Source organism: Pseudonaja textilis, chromosome 10 (genome assembly GCF_049901715.1).
Source record: "Pseudonaja textilis isolate UNSWEBS1 chromosome 10, rPseTex1.2, whole genome shotgun sequence".
Lineage (NCBI taxonomy): Eukaryota > Metazoa > Chordata > Lepidosauria > Squamata > Elapidae > Pseudonaja > Pseudonaja textilis.
The window spans coordinates 748,246-770,661 of NC_141999.1; the positions used below are offsets into that span (position 1 = coordinate 748,246).

At 43.4% G+C, this 22,416-nt stretch overlaps 1 protein-coding gene across 1 annotated transcript in view; it reads right to left on the reverse strand.

Moving 5' to 3' along the window:
* LOC113437730 (CYFIP-related Rac1 interactor A-like) overlaps positions 1-21,762 on the reverse strand; it is a 35,189-nt gene extending 13,427 nt beyond the window's left edge. Inside the window, exon 1 of the mRNA XM_087939472.1 lies at positions 21,686-21,762. The gene's annotated coding sequence lies outside the window, so the exon portion shown is untranslated. The remainder of the gene's footprint in view (positions 1-21,685) is intronic.
* Positions 21,763-22,416: the final 654 nt, after the last annotated feature.

The following is a 22,416-nucleotide window of genomic DNA, read 5'->3' on the forward strand; positions in this document are numbered from 1 at the left end:
AGTCCTAGTGAACCATCACTTAAATATGAGCCAGCTGTCGGATGAGGAAACCTGAGTAAATCGGTAGACTCACATTACAATGAACAAGGACATGACATTCAATTTCACAGCTACTAAGATTGTTGGACAAGCAGGGACAAAAACAACCTGGAGAAGTGATTGAAACCTGGGAAACAGGCCCCTTGTCAGTCAACAGGATTTTTGACTTACGACCAGCTTATTAAGTACTTAGGAGGGGAAGGGATGGCAGTGCATGAAAACAATAGCCAATGTCTTAATAGCTAGCCATCAACACCCCAACCGACATCTAAAACCCACACACACACAACAGGCACCATATAAATACCACACACAGAATAGCCCAAAGCACATACTCTGCTAGAGAGAAGTTCCCAGTGTGCTGCTGCCAACAAAGCCAAGACAGTGCTAGGCTGCATTAACAGAGGGATAGAATCCCGATCGTGTGAAGTGTTAATACCACTTTATAAGGCCTTGGTAAAGCCACACTTGGGATATTGCATCAAGTTTTGGTTGCCACGATGTAAAATAAATTAGGGGACTGGAGGCTAAAATATATAAAGAAGGGCTGCAGGAATTGGATACGTCTAGTTTAATGAAAAGAAGGATGAGGGGAGACATGATAGCAGTGTTCCAATATTTGAGGAGCTGCCCCAAAGAAGAGGCAGTCAAGCTCTTCTCCAAAGCAACTGAGGGCAGGAGAAGTACCAGTGGGTGGAAAGCAATCAAAGAGAGAAGCAACCTGGAACTAAGGAGGAATTTCCTGATAGTTAGAACAATTAATCAGGGGAACAACTCACCCCCAGTAGTGGGTGCTCCCACATTGGAAGTTTTTAAGAAGAGACTGACATGGACAACACTTTGTCTGAAATGTTATAGGTTTCCTGCCTGAGCAGGGGACTCAGGAGTAGAAGACTCCAAGGTACCTTCCAACTCTGTTATTCTGTGAAATATTATTTCCTCTTTGAAAACTTTCTGTTTCTAAGAGGGAAGGAAGGTGGGGGAAAGCTCACCTCCAGCTACATAACCCAATTCCTAACCAGTGAGGACTGGGGGTTGGGGACCCCTGAACTAAGTTATACAAGCAGTGGGTAGAGTGGAATCAACACCCAGAGGAAGCTCACAAATGGTTCTACATCGGGTGGAAGAGTAGGACCAGATAGAGGGCTACTGGGTTCTGTCTTGACCTGTCCTATTAAACTTCTTTATTAATAACCTGAGATTGAGGAAAGGATCATTAAATATGCAAATGATGCGAAACTAGGAGGGATAGCTAACATATAGAAAAGACAAGATTCAAAATGACTTTGGTAGGCAGGTACAATAGGCCAAATTTAACAAGGATGAAATTTAACATTAAGACATGTCCAGTCTGGGAGCAGCTGGGGACACACACAAAAAAGGAAACATATAAATATAAGATGGAGATCTGGCTTGGTTGTAATATGTGTGAAAAAGATTTGTGCCTTGAGAAAAGGGAGGCGATGGAGGTGAAAGAATACTGACATGGATCGAGTCTGATGAACCCTCAGATCTGAGTACAACACGACTACCACATCTATTTAATATTGTGGAGAAGACAAACTGAGCATTATATTGGACTTTGGAAGATTTGTATGTTGATTTAAAAGTTGGAAAGCAAAGAAAGAAGAAGAAGCAAGAGGAAGAAGGCAGAGACAAACAGAAGGCTGGGAAAGACGGTTTCGGGACTGCACATTAGTCAGCACATTACACCATTTGCTGATTGGAATGCTGAAAAGAATCCTCTAGCTGGAAGATGGACTATTAGCTCACTCAACTTGCTTCCTTTATTACGTGGTACTACTTAATATTACTAGTTTGGCACTACTTTCTCCTTAAGATGACTTCCTTGCTTTTTGTTTGTTGATTTTCTGAAGCTGTAGTAATCTCTCTCCTACCCTTTCTCTTATTATTTTGCCCCCTGCCTCCCTATTGTATCTCTTAAATTGCTTACATAATTTTACTTATTTGGGGGGGGGAAAAGAAAGAGAGGGGTATACTATTATTATAGAGTTAAGAGATTACTGTTGTAAGTATTAATAGTAAAGAGGGATAAACTCTGTTGATATAAACTATTTATAAATTATTTAGACTACTTAAGACATTTAAGATTAATTCCTTAAAGTGTTAATTGATGTACTATTGCTGACCAATTTTCTTATTACATAGACTAGAATACTGTAGTAGATATCTATTTATAATATAGGGGAAAAGACTGTGGAGCGAGATATTAAATTGAAATATGAGAATAGACTTTTAAATACAAGACCCAAACACTGAATGGTGATTTGGGATAATATATCTAAAATTGTGCATCAACAAAAACAAATACTTAGAGAGATGACATCCACGACAACTATGGCCTTAAAAACAGGAAGGAAGGCTACCCCGACCCTATCAACTATGTTGACACCCACCCCACCAACAACTCAAAAAACTATTGAGGAGTCCTTAACAGGGGAAAAGCAGCCTAATGTCCCCAACATTAATATACAAACTTCCTTATTATCCTTGCAGGAAGCTATATCTAAAATGCAAGAAATGATGATTAAAAATCACAATGAAACTAGAGCAGATATAAGCGAATTGAAAGATGAGATGGGGAAACTGAAGGCTGAAATGAAAGCGGATATATCGAAGGTGGAGGGTAAGATAGGGTCTCTGCAGCAGGCCATGGAGAAAAATGAAGTGAAAATAAAAGATATAGAGAGTAGAACAACACGCATGGAGACTAACTTTGAAAGGATGGATGAGGAATTTAAAAATGTACTTAGAGAAATGGAAGACTCACTGGTTCATCTCGAGATGGACAAAGCAATGGCGTATTTAAGGTTCCAGAATGTGGCTGAAACAAAAAATGAAGAATTGGAACATTTGATGGCAAAAATATTGGCTGAATGGTTAGGAAAAGAAAAAGATGACCTAATTAAAGAGTTTGATAAGGTATATAGGGTTAGCACAAGCTACGCCAGACGCAACAACTGCCCAAGAGAAATCCATATCCGCTTCTCTAGGAGATGTCTGAGAGATTTAATTTTGAAAATGTTTAGGGAGGAAACGATATCATATAAAGGCAGAGAAATTATGATTTTAAAACAAATTCCAAAGAAAGTAAGGACGATAAGACAAGATTATAAATTTCTAGCTAATGATTTAAATAAAAAAGGAATCCAATTTAAATGGCTAATCCTGGAAGGGATGTTAATTACGTGGAAAGAGAGGAAAATCAAAATTGAATCGATAGAACAGGCCCAAGACTTTTATCAACAGCTCACGGATACGGATGGTCAATTCGCTAAAGAAGAACTTAAAAGGAGACCACAGGAGGACCGATATCGTCACAGAACCCAAAAGGAACGACTTTCTCCAATTTCAGGAAGTGATAAACCACAACCTAGGAGAGAAGAGCAAATCCCACAACAACAACAAGAAGAGAATCGAATCATTACTAGGCAAAAATCTAAGCAGACGTAGATAAATGGTGGAGGGGAAGAAGTTGCTCTCCATCAATATAAATGGATTAAATTCAATATCAAAAAGAAAAAGGATATTTTCAAAACTTGTTCGACATAACGCAGATATAATATGTCTTCAAGAAACACATATTTCAAAAAATGATGAAAGACATCTAATTTGTCCAAAATTAGGAAAACTTTTTACGGCACTGGCCGATAAACACAAGAAAAAAGGAATTGCAATTTACATAAAACAAGATGTAAAGGCAGAATTAACCTGGTCGGATCCCGAAGGAAGAACTCTGGTTATACAAGTTTGGATAAACCACATCACATTTTTACTTGTAGCAATCTATGCCCCAAATGAAGACCAAGGAAAATTTTTTAAACACCTCCACCAAAAAATAGTAGGCTTTGAAAAAAGGAACATTTGCTTGATTAGCGATTTTAACTCCATTGCAGACTACCAAAAAGACCATAGTAATATGGGGAAAAAAAAAGAAGGGGAAAAGGGAATTTTCTATGGCATGTAAGGAAATGTTGAAAGAGTTAAATTTAAAAGATTTATGGAGGGAACGGAACCTGGAAGAGAAACAATTTACATACTATTCCAATCCACATAAGACTTGGACTAGAATAGATATGGTTTGGATGGATTTGGATTTGGCTAATGAAATAAAAGAAATTAAAATCCTACCAAATGAATGGGCTGACCACAACCCAATACAGCTAATTTGGAGAGACAGGAGAGGAATAAAAAAAAGATGGACACTAAATACCCAAATAGTAAACGAAGAAGAGTATATCAATAAGCTGAAAGAGGAGCTAAATTATTTCCTAAAAGATAATAGTAATGAAACAACTTCAAAACAGAATATTTGGGATACTATGAAAGCAATTATAAGAGGTACAACAACTTCCTATAATGCTATGAGAAACAAGAGAACTTATGCCCGACAAAACGTATTACAACAACAAATCAAAGACTTAGAAATACAATTACAAAAAACTCCTAAGAGCCAAGGAATACAAAACCAGTTAATATTAGCCAAACATAAGCTGAATTTAATTGAACAAGATAAAATAGAAGTTAGTTTGAGAAGGTCCAAACAAAATTATTTTGAACACGCTAATAAACCAGGAAGATGGCTATCTCATAAACTTAAAAAAGAAAAAGAAAAGAGACTGATACACCAACTAATAGACGAGAAAGGCATACCACAACATGAGATTGAGAAGAAAAAAGATATTATATTAAACTATTTTCAAAGATTATATAAAAAGGAAGAAATCAATGAAGACAAAATAAGAACTTATCTGGAGAATACGAATGATAAAACAATAGGGGAAGGAGAGAAAGAATTATTAAATAAGGATATTACATGGTCTGAGTTGAAATCTGCAATGGAGAACCAAAGTAATAATAAATCCCCTGGTCCAGATGGGATTCCAGTAGAATTGTACAAAGCTACAATAGAGTTATTAGGGCCACTGATGCTGGAAGTGTTTAACGAAGTACTTTTGGCAGCCAAAATGCCAGACTCATGGAGGGGGGGGGCGTTGATTTCGTTAATTCCGAAGGAGGACGTAGATGCCAGATATATCAACAATTATAGACCAATTTCACTTTTAAACGCTGATTATAAATTATTTACCTCAATTATAGCGAATAGAGTAAAACAAGTTTTAAATTTATGCATTCATGAAGATCAAAATGGTTTCCTTCCGTCCCGCCAAATCAAAAATAATCTAAGAACCGTTATTGACGTCTTAGAATATTATGAAGTTCATCCAGAGAAACAATTTGCACTCATGTTTTTAGATGCTGAGAAAGCATTTGATAATCTACATTGGCACTTTTTAATACAAAAAATCTATAACATGAGTCTGGGCACTAAATTCGAGAACATTATCACAACAATTTACAACACCCAACAGGCCAACATACTAATTAATGGTGAACAAACAGGCCCATTAAACATTGAAAAGGGTGTCAGACAGGGTTGCCCCCTCTCACCCCTCCTATTTATACTTGCTTTAGAATCACTGTTAACGCAGATAAGACAAAACTCTGAAATCCAAGGAGTTAGGGTCAAAGCAGAGGAATATAAACTACAGGCGTTCGCAGACGATATGGTTTTCTTCCTAGAGGAACCCATGGAAAAAGGACATAACCTAATAAAAGAACTAGAACAATTCGGTTCAGTAGCAGGATTAAAGATCAATAGAAATAAGACAAAATTAATGACTAAAAATCTAACAGAGAATCAGAGGAAAGAATTAGAAAAAACCATAGGGATACAGGCAACAAAAAAGGTCAAATATTTAGGCATATGGTTAACACCACATAGTAAATCGCTCAAAGAGAATAATTACGATAATCTATTACAGCAAATTAAGAAAGACCTAGAATCCTGGAATAAGCTGCAGCTTTCTCTACTGGGCAGGATTGCCACGATCAAAATGAACATCCTACCAAAATTCCTTTACTTATTCCAGACAATCCTAATTAAATTACCAAAATTTTTTTTTGAAGATATAAATAAGGTAACACTTAAATTTATTTGGCAAGGGAAAAAAGCTAGAATCAATATTAAGGCTTTACAAGATGCAAAAAGTAGAGGGGGGCTAGCGCTCCCAAATTGGGAATTATATTATTGGGCAGCCAACTTAATCTGGTTAAAAGACTGGGTTAATTTACTCAATAAAAGAACCTTAGCCTTAGAAGGGCACGACCTTCAGAGAGGGTGGCACGCATTTTTATGGGAAGTGGGGAAAACCAGACAGTCGTATTTCCAAAGACACTTTATTAGACATTCATTATTAACTAACTGGAAAAAAATATGCAAAAAACATTATTTAAAAATTCCGATTTGGCTTTCAACAATGGAGGCAATGGTTCATCCCAACAATTTGGATATAACAAAAACGATTAAATATAAAGATTTATTAGACCCTCTAGGAAAATTAAGAACTCGACAGGATTTATAGGAACAGGGATTTAAAATTGACCAGTGGTTATATATACAAATCCATAGCAGATACAAACAAGATATCAAAGAGTTTGGAACCTATAGCAAATTACAATATTTAGATAAAATCTTATTAGGATCAAATAAAAAGAATATTTCCAAATTTTATAAATATTTATTGGAGGTAGAATTAGAGCAAGAGATAATGAAAGGGAACATGATAACGTGGAGTAGGAATATTGGAAGAAGCATTACATTAACAGAATGGGAAAGGATCTGGAATAGAAACATCAAGATTACGAAATCGGCGGCGTACAAAGAAAATATGTATAAAATGTTATATAGATGGCACTTACCCCCTTCGAGGTTGGCGAAGATGAACCCTAACATGAGCTCAAGGTGTTGGAAATGCAAAAGCACTGAAGGAACATTTTTCCACACGTGGTGGTCTTGTAAAACTACCCAAAAATTTTGGCAAAAAATCAGAAAATGGTTAGAGGAGATAACTAAAGAACAAATAGACTATAAACCAGAGTTCTTCCTGTTAGGGATCTCTGATAGATATTTATCCAAAAAGACAAAATATGTAATAATCCATATTCTAACTGCAGCTAGATTAGCGTTTGCTCAATGTTGGAAATCACCTCATACACCTTCAGAGCAAATGGTTATTCAGAAAATTTGTGAGTGTGCTGAAATGGATAAACTAACGATAGCGTTAAAAAACAAAGAGTCCTCAACATTTTACGACAACTGGGACTCATGGTATAATTGGCTTACACAGAGACAAATTATGTAAATGATATAGAGTAACTTAAACATAATGGAAAAGAGGAGTAGATTGGATATGACGAAGAGAAATGATCCTTACAGACTGTCACAAAAAGATATCATTCGTTTTTAATTGTACTTTCTACCCTATTCTCCCTCCCCTTCCCTTCCCCTCTCTCCCTCTATATCTTTTCTCTTGCCCCCAACCGGCCTTTATCCGGTGTGTTAGGCCGGGTGTTTTCCTTCTTTCCCCCCAGCCGTTTTCTTTCTGTTTTGTAAATGTACCGTTGATTTGTTTTTAAACTGTAAATTCAATAAAATCTATTTTTTTTAAAAAAGATTTGTGCCTTCTAGTAGTTCACAAGTGGAATACGATGCCATTGCTAAAAGAACAGATGCTATTTGGGGATATATTCAGGAGTATAGAGTCCAGATTAGAGGTCATAACTGTCTGCCTGTACTTTGCCCTAGGCTGTTCCTTCTGAGAGTCCTGTGTCCAGTTCTGGGCATAGCAATCATGACAAGTTGGAGCATGTTCAGAGGATGGTTAGCATGATGGTGAAAGGGGTAGAAACTGTCAGCATATAAGAGTTCATGAATTGGAATTGACATGGTAACAGGTCAGCCAATGGGGACTGTTTGGTGACCCAGACAGCTCAGAGCCTGGGCGTGGCTTAGCTTGACTGATTTGTATATAGGAGTTGCTCTGTCCTTCCAATATAGCCTCTGTAATATATTGCTTCTGTGATTATGACTTCTGGATTCTGAGTTCTGATTCTGACTTCTGCTGCATGGGTATTGTATACATGCATCATACTGTATAATATTGTATATAAAGAAGTTTGTTATAAATGAATCGTGCTGAATTATTTACTTATGTGCAGCAAATTCTAACAGAAACCAAGTTCTATGAAGAAAAGGATCTGGGAAGAACCTGTGGAGTGTGGAGGAGTGCTTGTGTGCCCGTCCTATGTTCCAAAGGTAGAATTTTTGCTTTCCTGGGCCTCAGGGAGCCTCCTGGGCAAAGCAGTAAGAAGAGAGGGGAATCCTGGCACAGCTGTTTGTAGGAACAGCTGGTTGTCAGGAGGTAAAAAAAAAACTCCTTTAAGGAGTGACTGAGCAGGTGAGCATCAGGTAGACTGGGTGAGTGAACATCGGGCATCGGGCAGGTGGGGTAAGCGAGCAGCGACTGGGTTGGGAGCATGGCCAGCCAGAAGTTACTAACGGTTCGGTGACCCACACCAAATCCTTGCTACTGGTTCATGTGAACTGGTGAGAACTGGCTGAATGCCACCACTGTGTTGGAGCAAGAGTGGTTGGAACCCCTTCTGGTATACAACTTTTGTTTTATGGACTATTCCCGCCATCTGATTATTGCCATTGTTATATGCCTTTTGTATTTTTTGTTTTTATGCTGTGAAGTACCCAAGAATTTGTACTGTAAAGAATGGTAAAATATAATATTTCCATGGCAACAAATATAAAAAAGTTATATTTTTAGTTGAAATGTGTGGCTGTGAAGATTTAATACTGGATCTTGAGGACAAATGAAAGAAGACGTATGCTTCCGATTTATGAATGTGGTCATGAATAGGAGGGAGGGGTCCACTGGGAAAGAGTGAAAAAAGTCAAAACAATGGTTGCAGCATTTTAACTGAAACTTTACCCTTTATATGACTCTGACATAAATGAAAAGAGCAGGGCTTTAACCAAATGTCCATGGCTACCATCTTGGCTGTTTTGACCTTTTCCCTTCCGCTATATTTGTTTACTAAGAATACCAGTGTTTCCCCGAAAATAAGACCCAATCTTATTCTCTTTTCGGCTCTGAAATAAGCACTAGGGCTTAATTTCAGGGGTGGGTGAGTGGGTGTGTTATTTCAGCCACAGTGGCACAGTGGTTATAAAGCAGTACTGCAAGCTGCTTCTGTGTAATTGCTGGCTGCCTGCAATTTGGCAGTTCGAATCTAACCAGGCTCAAGGTTGACTCAGCCTTCCATCCTTCCGAGGTCATTAAAATGAGAACCCAGATGTTGGGGGCAGAAGGCGGACTCTGTAAAAGCACCCAGAGAGGGCTGTAAAGCACTGTGCAGCAGGATATAAGTCCAAGTACTGTTGCCATTTTGAGTGCCACTGCTGTAAGGCGGGGGGATGGAGCTGCCCCACGTGCCCCACACTGGCTTACCTCAGTGCCCCCAAAGCCAGGCCATCCACACCCCGACACCTGCCTTGCCTTACCTCTCTGGCCCACTCCTTCTTCTGGCACCAGTGTGGTACCAGAGCAGGAGGCTGAGTGACATGCCGGTACCATTAGAAGAAGTGGGTTATTGCCGCAAGGCTAGGCAGGTGTTGGGGCATGGATGGCCTGGTTGCAGGTCTGAGGTAAGCCAGTTTGCATGTGAGGCAGCTTCACCCACTCTCTCGCCTCACCTCACCTTGTGCCAGCAGCACCACAGCCAAATGGAATGGGCAGGTGGGTGGCCGGCTGCACAGACACTTAAGTAGAGCTTATTTTGGGGGGTAGGGCTTATATTGGGTGCACTTGCAGAAAACCTTATTTTCGGGATAGGTCTTGTTTTTGGGGAAACATGGCACCAGACGGCTTCTCATCCCAATGCAAAAATTCGGTTTTAATCTTCAAAGTCCTACCCAACCTGGCACATCATGGTTTGCAGGATCCTGGCCAGGAAGTTTCTACCTATGTACTCTCTCCCGAGAGAAGCTGACTTGGGCCCCATTCTCATGTGAGGCTAAATGAGGTGGGGGAAGGCAGTTCATTTTAGATTCCTGGGTCTGCATATATTTTACAAAGCAGCTAAAAACACCCCGTTCCACAGGCTATTGAGTCAAATGTTGGGGTACCTTCAATTTTAACTCCTATGATGTTATATTTAGATGTTACTATGGTTTTAACTTCTCCAATGTAAACTTGAATCTTAGGAAGTAAGGCAGTTAGAAATGTGCTTGCAAAGAAAGATAATTTCACATCCATCTTCTGTCTAAGGGAGATGGGTGGCTAATACTTGTGAAATATGTGATTTGACAGACTAGAATACTGGGCCCCATCTAATAAAATGAAATTCAATGCAGAGAAAAGGAAAGTCCTTCACTTAGGCAAGAAAAACCAAAAGGACACATACAGACTGGGGGAAACCAGGCTCAATAGCAGGAACTGTGAGAGGGATCGTGGAGTCTTAGCGGACAACCAGCTAAATAGGAGCCAGCCGTGTGCAGCAGCAGCCAAAAAAAGCTAATGCAATCCTATACAATCAAGATCAAATGAGGTACTAATACCACTCTGTAAAGCCTTAGTAAGGCCACACCTACAGTACTGCATCCAATTTTGATCACCACACTATAAAAAAAAGATGTTGAGACTCTAGAAAGAGTGCAGAGAAGAGCAATCAGGATGATTAAGGGACCGGAGGCTCAAACATAGGATGAACGGTTGCAGGAACTGGGCATGGCTAGTCTAGAGAAGAGAAACACTAGGTGAGACATGATAGCAGTGCTCCAATATCTGAGGGGCTGCTCTAGAGAGGAGGGGGTCAAGCTATTTTCCAAAGCACTCAAAGGACAGACAAGGAATAATGGATGGAAACAGATCAACCTAGAAATAAGGAGAAATTTTCTGACAGTGAGAGCAATTTAATCAATAGAACAGCTTGCCTCTGGAAATTGTGGGAGCTTCATCACTGAAGGCTTTCAAGAGATTGTACTGCCATTTGTCAGAAATGGTGTAGGGTGTCCTGCTTGGGCAGGGGTGTATGGGGTTGGACTAGATTACCTACAAGGTCCCTTCCAACTCTGTTAATCTGTAATCTGATCTAGTTGAAGGATATTCAACCTTGGCAACTGTAACCCTTGTAGAGTTCAACTCCCCTGGCTGGCTAGGGAATTGCACAAGTCTTAAAGTGTCAGACACCCTCGATTTAGGTCATGTATAACTGCTGGAAGGGTGGGGTTTTTTAAAAGGTTAAGATGATTTCTATAACTGTACAATTGAAGTCCTACTGGTTTTTATTTTTTTCATTTCATCAAAGTTTATCTAGATGGACAGAAATGACAGCATAGAAATGTTTTAAATTGATAAATTTATCAGCAAAAAATTAAGTATGATTGCTAAGACCATGCTATTAGTGTGTTTAGTATGCTTTGCCTCTCTCAGCACAAGTGGGGGCGCAATGCTCACCGTCCTCAAGCCAAGGAAGGCCCTTGACTGTCTAAGCATTTCTATGGGCACCCATTTCTTGATCCTTGCAGAGAACCTTGGTGTGGGCACTGCTGGACACTTTCACCCAACTTTTCAAAGCATGGCAACCTCACTGCTGGGATTGCCTTTTCTTTGAGAAGATCCAAGCAACCCACTGGGACCTTTGTTTGTTTCACAGTTTTCGGAACACAGATGCCATTACTTCCCACATGTCACAAAGCCATTTGGCCCTGCTTAAACTTGGGATATATCAAAGCCTAAGTTACTCCCTGAAATTAAGAGAATGTTAAGCTGCTGGTGGGTTAATCAGGTATTGATGCTGCAAAGAAGCTATTATGTTAGGACTAATCTTACTACTCTCCCCCCTTTGCTTAGAATAACAGAAAAATCTGAAAATTCTTTGTATATAGAAAAATAAAGCCAAATATCGCCCAAGAAGATTTCAAGCTTGCTTTTAAAACTCATGATTATATAGTGCACCCCAAATCTAAGACATTGGTGTTTGTTACCTATTTGTAAAAGAAGCCTACCAGAAGAATGGCAATTTGAAAGAACTGGGCAGCTGCAGGATCTTCTCAACTTGGAACCTCTAGAAGGATCTGCCTGGATGCTTAGTATTCCTTAAAGACCCACCATCTTTGACCAATATTTAAGCACTTTCAATCCAGCTGAGGGAGATTTTAAAAGAATGCCTTGTTATCTTGCTATCTTTCAGACAATTGGGTGGAAGCAGTCTGAGCCAGCTAGAGCAAGTTCCAGAAGTGAATGCTCTTGAACTGTTGTCTTCCAAATTGACTCATGAAGAAGATAAAGGGTTGCTTAGCTAGGAGGAAAATGAGGCACCTGTTAATGGTGCCCAGGAATGTGTGCCGAAAGTCTGGCTAGGAGCATAGACTTTAGCTGCATGAAGCCAGGTTGCTTGTCCTTCTGTGCTCAAGATGTCCTAAAGGGAATGAGGGTCAGGTCAGTCATCTGTCACCAAACCCATGCAAATGACCCCCCCCCCAAATAAAAGGGAACCCACATTTCTAAGGATTGCATTTAAAATCTGTTGATGATGTATGTAACTTTCTATTTCACAGTGACTTATGCTTTTAACTTTAAGTTCCTTTCTTTGCTGTGTGCATGCAGGAACAGAGGCGCGCTTTCATCACCCCTCTGAAACCAAAGGCTTTTTTCTAAGCCGATACTCCATTCCCCTTCATTCCTGGGTCTCCGAATAGCCCGGTCAGGATCACTTGTTCCAACTCTCCTCCCCTCCCATCTGTCTCATTCCCCTCAGCACACAGCAGCAGCCGCAGAACGATTTTCTCCTGGACTGCATTCATTCAGGGAGACATTGTTTTTCTCAAAAACTCCTATCCAACTCTATCACAATGACCCTTCACATCACACGCTATTAATAAACATGATTTCCTACTTTCACACACACACACACACACAATTGAGATGACATTAGGCAACATTTTCTGACCTATATTTTAGCCTTTTCATTCACAATGAAACCTGTGTCTTTACTTCCCTGCATATTAACTCTATCCTACAAGTTTAGAACCTCTTCCTTAAAATCTATGAATCCTTTCTTTCCTCTTAGTTACTCTTTCCTTTCTTTTCTTTTTCCTTTCTTTCCTTTTCCTTTCTTTCCTTTCTTTTTTTCTTTCCTTCCTTCCTTCCTTCCTTTCCTTCTCCTCCTTTTCTCTCTCTCTCTTCCTTTCTTTTATTTGTTAATTTAGCTTCTTTATCATTTATTCCTTTTGAATCCTGAATGCCAATTAGAGAGGGATTTCCTTTGCAAAGTGCACCTACTTGCAGCAGGAGAGTCCACAGCACGCACAAAAGGAGGGGGGGGGGATTCTGATCACATGGTGGTGCTACCAGTGGGATTATTATTTTTTACTTCCTGATGGACATTTAAGCTTGCCTGGGTTTAGCAGCATTCAGACTGAAAGGTGTGAGAAAGAGAATGAGCCAAATGTTTAGGGAAAGAAATGGTTAAGGAAAGAGGTTTGACTTGTAGAAAGTTCTGTGGGGTTGAGTGAGGCACGATGATAAAGGACACAGGGTGGTTGTGATGATGGAAGCAACGCGTACTTGAAAGTATGCAGGATGCTTCAGGTAAGGATTCAGCACCGACCCAATGGAAGCCAAGGATGTCTGATGTCTCCCTGATGCTCAGCATGTTTACAGAATGCCCGTGGAAGGGGTTCTTGTGTGCGAAACTGAATGAGACAATGAGGCATGTGGATCTGAAACTATTGTATTAATAAACAAGTACAAAAGTGTCCTTGTCAGCTCTCCCTTTCTTAAGACTTCTAAATGGATGCTGGGGACCAGTGGCCACTCTCAGCCCCACTAGTGCCCAGCCAGGCCTGCTGAGCAGCTGTCATCCCTTGCTCAGGCCACAGGCCCTCCTCCCCTCTTGTAGCATTGCAGGGTCTACTGCCTTGCAGCCATGGGGCCACTGCCAGGGCCTGGAGGGAACTCAGCAGCATTCCCTGGGCAGCCTGTCCTGGCTGGAGAGGAGCAGGGAAAGCTGGTGTCCATTGAAACACCGGGAGGAGGAGGAGGAGGAGGAGGAGGAGATACAAATCCATTTGGACTGGGGAGATGGGATTTATGGGAAGAAGTTTCCCAATGGATGGGAAACAAGAGGCTGAGAATCAACAGGCCTCAAGAACAGCCTGGAGGACCACCTGGGTGAAACCTGGCTCAAAAACAGTAACTGTGAGAGGGACCTTGGAGTCCTAGTGGACGATCCCTTAAACCGGAGTGTGCTGCAGCAGCAGCCTGAAAAGCTAATGCAATCCTTGGTTGTACAAACAGAGCAGTGGTGGGATTCAAATTTTTTTTACTACTGGTTCTGTGGGTGTGGGTTGATGGACGTAGCAGGGGAAGGAGACTGTAAAATCTCCAGTCAGAGGTGGTATCTGTCGATTCTCTAAACTACTCAAAATTTCCACTACCGGTTCTCCAGAATTGGTCAGAACTTGCTGAATACCACCTCTGAAACAGAGGCATAGAATCAAAATGACATGAGATATTAGTAGCACTTTATAAATCCTTAGTAAGAATACACCTGGAAAACTGCATCCAATTTTGGTCATCACATTACAATTAAGAAGTTGAGACTATAGAAAAAGTGCAAAGAACAACAACAAAAAGGATTAAGAGCCTGGAGATAACAATATATGAAGAAAGGTTGCAGGAATTGGGCAGGGCCAGTCTAGAGAAAACAGGAACTGGGGTGACAGTATTGAGAGGCTGACACAAAGAAGAGCGGGGGTCAACTTGTTTTTCCAAAGCACCTGAAGGCAGGACAAGAAGCAATGGAACTTGGAATTAAGGAGAAACTTCCTAAAAGGGAGGACAATTAACCCGAGGAACCGTTTCCCTCCAGAAGTTGTAGGTGCTTCGTCACTGGAGGTTTCTTAAGAAAAGTCTGCACAACCACTTGTCTGAAATGGTCTAGGGTCTCCTGCTTGAGTGGGGAGGTTGGACTAGAAGACCTCCAAGGTCCCTTCCAGCTCTATTCTGATTGACATTTGAGGGCCTGGATTGTTATTTTTTTTTTTTGTTTTGCATGGATGAAAGAGACAATTGTTGCATCAGTTTTGTAGAACGGAAGGTGCTCCGAGAAGAAAATGAAGGATGCCCCAAAGGTGCTTTTTCAAGAGGCAACTGGACTTTCTGTTTTTTCTTTGAAGACGTTTTGCTTCTCATTCAAGAAGCTTGGGGACAACCACGGCCTGGATGACTGGGAGTCTCCATAGAAATGAAGGATAGAAGAGTACAAATGTCAAGCAAAAGTGAAAGGATATCTGGGTGAAGCCTTTAAAGCTAACATTTCACAGGCAATGAGAAAATCAGGGAGAGGATTTGATGACACATCTGACAGGGACATCTAAGAAACATGCTGCCTTTCCAGAAGTGCATCCTAATGAATCTGGTGAAATCACCTGCTACTTCATGCTCTTTAACACTGAATTGCCCCCATTCCCAACGACCCAGTAAATTCACCACAGGGTGTACATAATAATTCTCCCCCCAAAAAACCCTGGAACTAATTAAACTTACTTGAGTTATCAAGAATTGATTGTACTGGCAAGAATGCCAGCTGAAAGTGATACAGATCACACTTAGGACATTGTTAACCGATAGTGACATGCTGAGGAAAGAAAGTAAACATGAAAAAAGGGGCATTTCGGGAATAAAAGTTATTTTATTCAAGTGAATATTTCCAAGGGAAATATTTACTTCTTCAAAAATGATCTAATTATTTTAATAGATTTTTAATTCAGATTCTGTGTGTATTCATTTAATTTTAGCATTAAATCTGCTGTTGCATTAGTTTTCCTTTTAAAAAAAAACATGGAACCACAGGACAATATTCATTTGTATTTTTCATTTAGGGCAGTGTTTCTCAACTGTGGTCAAGTTGGAGATCTGGCTGAGGAATTCTGGGAGCTGAAGTCCAGACATCTTCAACTTGCCAAGGTTGAGAAATACTGACTTAGAGGAAAAGTGCATTTTGCCCCCTCCTAATATCATCCTAGGAACAGGGGTGGGATTCAGCCACTTCACGCCAGTTCGGACAAACCGGATGTTAATTTTACATCCGGTTCAGGGAACCGGTAATTCTGACAACCGGCTGGCTCTGCCCCTCCCCTCCTAGGATTCCCCACGTGGCCTGTTTTGGATCCCAGGTAAGTGCAAGAGGTGTGTGGGGCCCGGGGAGGTGGAAAACAGGCCTATTTCCATAGCCCGGTTTTCATTCCCAGGATGGTGCAGGAGGCTGACTAGGCCATGCCCACCCAACAACTGGGCAGAGAACCGGTTGTTAAATTATTTGAAGCCCACCAGTGCCTAGGAGTCCAACTGTTAGAAAATCCTACAATAACAAAAGAAGGGTGGTTCTCAATACCATTTGATGAAGTTTTATTTGGATAAAAAGGATCTAGATAGCTTTTAAATCACTAACAGGAATTCATCAGCCATGCTCAACAGGAGGAAGGGAGGAGTGACTACGATCTGCAGTGCTGTCTGGGGAGAAAAAACTGTTTCCTGAAGAGCTGATAATGGTGGGGATGTTCCACCAATTGTCCATTGGGGATGACTGAGTGGCTGCAGCAGAGGAAAAGGCAAAAATATGGGTCAGCCGTTTTTGAGCAACTGAGTGAGCTAATAGAAATGGGGCAGGGAAGCCATCACAATTTCCTCTACTAAGATGTGTACCAGGTGAGCAGAAGCCAAAAAGACAAACTAAACCAAAAGATATTTATATTGCTGTTACCAGAAGAAGCAAGAATGAAGATTTGAATGAATACAACTTTTCAATCATGAACTATGTTTGTCAGGCATATCTGGATTCCTGCCTGAAATTAAACTTCGAGTTGTGCGCTGTCCCAGCCAATCTATGGGAATTGGATAGTTACTTAGGAATTAGGAGCTGTTCCCTTAAGGGAATGCATCATGGTAAATGTAGTTAAAGGTGTCCTGGGAAATGTAGTTCATGTCACGTGGCCACATCCTGATGTAATCCAGATTGGTCACTAAATTGACCCTCAAGGGGTTGAGGGAGGTTTCCCTCCATTCTTGCCTGGACTCATGAACTGATAGCAGCTTTTCTACCACTACGAGATGGGTTAGGAGATAACCATCTTTTACCTGCAAGGCTGATATACAAAGGATTGGTCATTATAGAAGAACTTTGTCACAAATGTGAGTTATGAAGATACCTGATGTACTGATAAATGTGTTTTGTGGAATTTATCTATCTGCATCTGCACAGCTACAAATCCACCTCTGTGCACGAGACAGGAAAGTAAAAGATGAATCCTAACCCATCAGAATACATTTGTTAATTTTGGATTTGTGATAAAGCAACGTAATATTGAAGCCAGGAGTGAATGAACAATGCTAAGTTCGGTGCCTCAGTTTGAATTACAGGGAAGAGCAAGAATCCCCCCTCCCCCTTTGTGCAAGAGACTTTCCAAATATCCTACGCTCTGGCTTTCAAAGGCTATCAAATTTGTTACTGGGGCAGGATTCTTTTGTCTTCGCATCAAGCCAGGAAGGGGCAAATTCCCCCTCCTTTTCTCATCAGCGAAAGATTTGCTGTGTCTCAAATTACAACTCCTAACTGGGAAGAGTCAATTTGTAAAACAAAGGGAGGAGCCAGGTTTTACCCATCTGCCCTGCTTCTCCCCAGTTACTACCTACATTTTTTTTCAAACGCGGTTGAATCTACCCACCCCTCTTCTCTGCTCAACTTCTCTTCCTGCTGTTTTAAATAACAAGAGAGAAAGCAAACTTCCCATCTTTCAAAGGACAGACAAGCAGCTTCCTTTATTTCATCGCTCCCTGAGCTAACTCTACGAAAACTAATTTACCAAACTACCTTGTGCCCTGAAGTAAAGACAAAGGATGTGTTTTCCTCTATCTTAGCCAGCCTTTGCCATGAGGCCTCCTGCCATTTACAATGCAGGCTGTAAAACCTTCTCTGGCCGGTTTTATTGGTGCTATAAATCACAGCTCCAGCAAGTAAGCTATGTGAACAAAGCAATTTCTTTTCCCTCACAAAGCATACAGTTTATCCATCTTATTTCTACGCTAGGAAAATTTTAAGCATAACAAGGACTGCAAATAACCCTTTGAACTATTGCACTTGTTTGATTAATTTATCTTCCATCGAGTAAGGATTAAATACCTTTGAGACTCAACCACCCCTCTCCTAACGGGCAACACCACATCTTGGTAAATCAGCCTACAGCCCCATCTGGTGGTCAAGAAGAAATTTCCCAAAGTTTGATTTTTTTTTACACAGTTTCTCAAATATTGACCAGACTGTTTCTCCAATGATAACCCCCTTTGAAACTATTGTGGACAATTTATTCAATTTGACCAGAGTGATTATTCAATGACAATCCCTTTTTTGATACTATTGTGCACCATTTAATCACCTTAATTCAAAGGTCCCAAGGGTATCTGCAACCTAACATGGGCGTAGCAACATCGTCTTACTGACCCTCAGCTGCCATCTTGTGAAGCAAGCAACCCTTATAGGCATATTTCTGCGTTCAGCCCTCTAGTCTTCAGATTTGTGATGCAACCTCTGGTGTCCCCTTTGTCACAAGCTCACAACGCACCCTAGAAGCAGCCATACTGTGTGCTGTGCTAGCATCACCCAGACTCTGCAGTGCCACTTACGTGCTCAAGTATTAAATCCAGCAGCAATTCTACTATCTGTGCATGACAGGAAAAATTGTGTTGCAAGAAAAAGCACAGAACATCAGGTGGCCCCATCAACTGATAAGGGAGGAGGAAGATTTATTGTGCCAAAAAAATACAAGGAACAGAGAAGAAACTTTTCAAAGTGAAGAGAATTAAGCAAAGGGGCTCCTGAGTTGGTAAGAATGACCCCTAAAAAAGGAGGATGCAGATGATATTCTCCACTGCTGCAACCCAAATACTTCTGGGCCTCTTGCAGAGATAGTAATAATCTCTGAGCTTTCGAGAGGCAAACGAAGCCATGTTGAACAGGGGGGCAAAAGGGGAGACCCTCGAAGAGTGAATGCAGCTGCTGCAGTCTGCAATAAGACAAAGGAAGCAGTTGGTTGAATGGATGAAACAAGGACATGCATGGCCCAGCGAGAGACAACCTTCCAGTTATAAGGGGGAATGAAGATGTATTGGAGTAAAGAAATATTATAAGGTTGACACAAGAAGCAACTTCCCAGAAGGAAGAGAACTGAAAAAGAGAGAAGGCTCTCCCCGTCTTCAAAGAAAGGAAGGGGAATCTCAGGCAAGAACAGGCAACCTGACAGCAGTGCTAAAGAAAGTGCTACAAACTAAAGAAAACACTTTGTTAAGAACAAACTAATTACAGAAAAAGTGGGTGTGCATTGATTAAAAATAAAACTTGCCAGACTATTTTTACTTCCTTTTTTAAATCAAATCAAATCAAACAACATTAGTAGATTGTTGTCAACTTAATAGACAGGTTGGTTGGGAGATTTTCTGGAAATGGCAGCTAAGATGATTGAGAATCGGGGGCCAGGAAGAATGAAGGAGACCTCCCTGGATAGTTTCAGCCGTGGGGAGAGAAGGCGGGGGGAAATGTCCTTGAGGACCTAAGGAAGGAAGTCCCCCCCTCCTCCTCCTCCAATAGGATGTCACCCAGGAGAAGGGCAAACCCCCTTGTCTCTCTCCTCCAGAGTCCAGGGCCCCACTGGGGGGGGGGAGGCCCTAGAGCGCTCCTGAGCCCTCATCTGGGCAGAGGATGCCTTCTCCCTTGTGCCTCTCCCTGCCTGGCCAGACTGAGCAGGGAGGATCCCCTCCAGCCCCCCACTTCCCGCAAGGATTCTCTGGTGGGGCCTGTAAGCAGCCTTGCCCCCCCTAATACGCCCCCATGTGCCCTTCAGCCAGCTCCACCCTCTGACAAGATGGGCAGGTCCCAGCTGTTCCATCCAGTTCGGGAGGAGGGATGCGGATTGAAGCGGGGTTTCCCAAGAGGGGGACTTGGGCATTTCCTGCTTTTTATTTTGACTCTCATTTGTGTTTGTGGGGTGTGCTTAAAAAAAGGTGTTTCTTTTTAAAAAAAAGAGGGTAGTCGTGGTGGCACAAGTGAAGCTCCTCCTGATCTCTGCATGCATGCACAACAAATGGGCAGGGCATCAGTTGTGCCATCCCGGCTGCCATCTTCCCTTTCTAACCACTCCTGCTTGGGTGATATTTTTGGTGGATCTGGGGTGGATTTTCTTCCTTTTTATTCTTTTTTGTGGATGTTTCGACTTCAGGATGAAATTGTTAGCTGTCCCAGGATTCCACAGCACCCACGTGAGGCAAATAAATAATTCCTCAACCAAATTTCAAAAAGCTTTTTGAGAGAGTTTGAGGGCGGAGAGGCCGTAGGGTCCCTCCCTGGGTGGGTTCAGCCGAGGCTGGGCCACCCTCGGTGGGGATGCTCCCTCTGGCAGGGGCCAAGGGGACCCTTGCTCCACAGGCGAAGCCTCCTTTTGCCTTTCCTGCCCAGCCCTCCCCATGTCCCAAGGACAGTCTCGGGGGCAGCCTGGGGCACCCAGATGTTGCAGGCATGCAGCCAGGGCAGAGCCAGGGCCCCGTCAGCAGGAGCACAGCCGGCACGCCCTGCACTCTTGCAAGGGGAGCTGGGCCGCCAGGCAAGGCTGAAGGGTGCGGGGAAGAGAGATCCCCCTCTCCCCTTCCCCCCCTCCACAAGAAGAGCCTGAGGAGATGCCAAGCTCTGCTCTGCCTCATTCCGCCTCAATCCGTCTCCGTCCCGTGAGCAGCTAAGCCAGGCCAGAGCCTGCTTAGGGCTTTGGGGGAGGCTTCCTCTTTCTCCTGATAGTTCTCTGCATGGAGCTGCCTTGAGGCGGTTTCCCTCGGTTTCCCTCGCAGGATCTCCAAGGATCTTGTCAGACAGAATCCTCGCCAGTCGCCCTAGACTCACCCTGATTGGCTAAGGCCATTTCTACCTGGGCCCAGGGCACCTCTATCCGGCAAGGTGCTCCTCACCTACCTGCCCAAGCAACACCTGGCTGGCTCAGAGCAGGACCAGCTGCTACCCCAGTATACCTGCCTCCGGACTGCACCCTGCCCCTGCTGCCTTCCACTCGGAGCCCGGGAAGAAGCCCCCCTTCATTACTGCAGCAGACTGTGGGGGATGGGTCCCTCCATGCACCCCAGAGGTGTTGGGGCTCGAGGGCATCGAAAGTGACCCTCTCAAGTGAGCCACCTCCAAGAGGAGGGGAGGGGGGAGCCCTGCTGGAGGTTGGGCCCTTCCCGGCCCCTTTCGAAAGCCGAGGTTTTAGGTGGGACCCAGGAGGAGCCCCTGCCTGCCCCCCCTCATCCTGGGGGCCGCTGGAAGGAGAGCCTCAGCCGCTCCTGGGAGCTTCTTTGGGTGGCGGGGGGGTTCTGACGTCCTGCCTCTGCAGCGGCCCATTTCACAGACGCCACCACGAAGGAGGCTCCCCGGCTCGGCTTGGTCCCGAAGGGGCGGGCAGCTGAGCGTGCTGGGCTCTTGGGCAACGAGGGAGGGAGGAGGCGGCCGGGGCTTGGCCCCAGCCGAGTGAGGGGCGCCCAAGTCATCCTCCCGCCCCGCCGCTCTGCGGAAAGAGCTTCGGCCCAGACTGAGTCCGCAGCTCCGGAACGCCCCCAGAATCCATCCCGCCGCCGCCCTGCCCGCCTCCCCATCGCCGGCCGAGGGGCGAGCTGCCCACCTTTGCACGGAGGTCGTGGACGAGGCCACGGCGGGGGTCGGACGGCGGGGCGGCGGCGGCTGTTCCTCCTCGCTCGCAGGGGGGCCGGCGGAGAGCGCGGGGGCGCGGCGGCGGGCTGGGCTCCGGGAGGGCGCGGGGCTGGGGCTGGGGCTTCGCGCGGGCTCGGCGCATCACATGTCCCCCCCCCGACCCCCAGGCGCCCCCTCCCCTTCTGCTCCAGCCCTGCTGACGTCTGCGGTGCGGGGAAGCCGGGCAGATTAACCCTTGCCTGCCGGGCCAGCCGCCCCGAGGAGGGAGGAATTCAGAGAGACGCCGGTGCTCCCAAAGGTAATCCAGTCCCGTCCACTTTGCAGCCGCGCCGCAATCTCTGCTCGTGTCCCGTGGAAACCAGCGGAGTTGGCGTCTTGGTGCGCGCCTTCTGCCGCTGGAAAAGAAAAGCCCCATGTACAAGTGTGGAAGGGTGGCTCAATGGCAGCAACTGCGAGGGAGACCTTGGAGTCGGCGTGGACAAGCCCTTAAATATGAGCCAGCTGCCCCAAAAGCCAAAGCAATCCTGGGCAGCATCAACGGGGTAGAATCAAGATCACGTGGGGTGTTAATACTACTACAGAATGCCTTGGTAAGGCCACACTTGGAATATTTGCACCCAGTTTCGGTAACTACGATGTAAAACAGATGTTGTGACTCTGGACAAAAGAGTGCAGAGAAGAGCAACAAAGATGAGTAGCGGG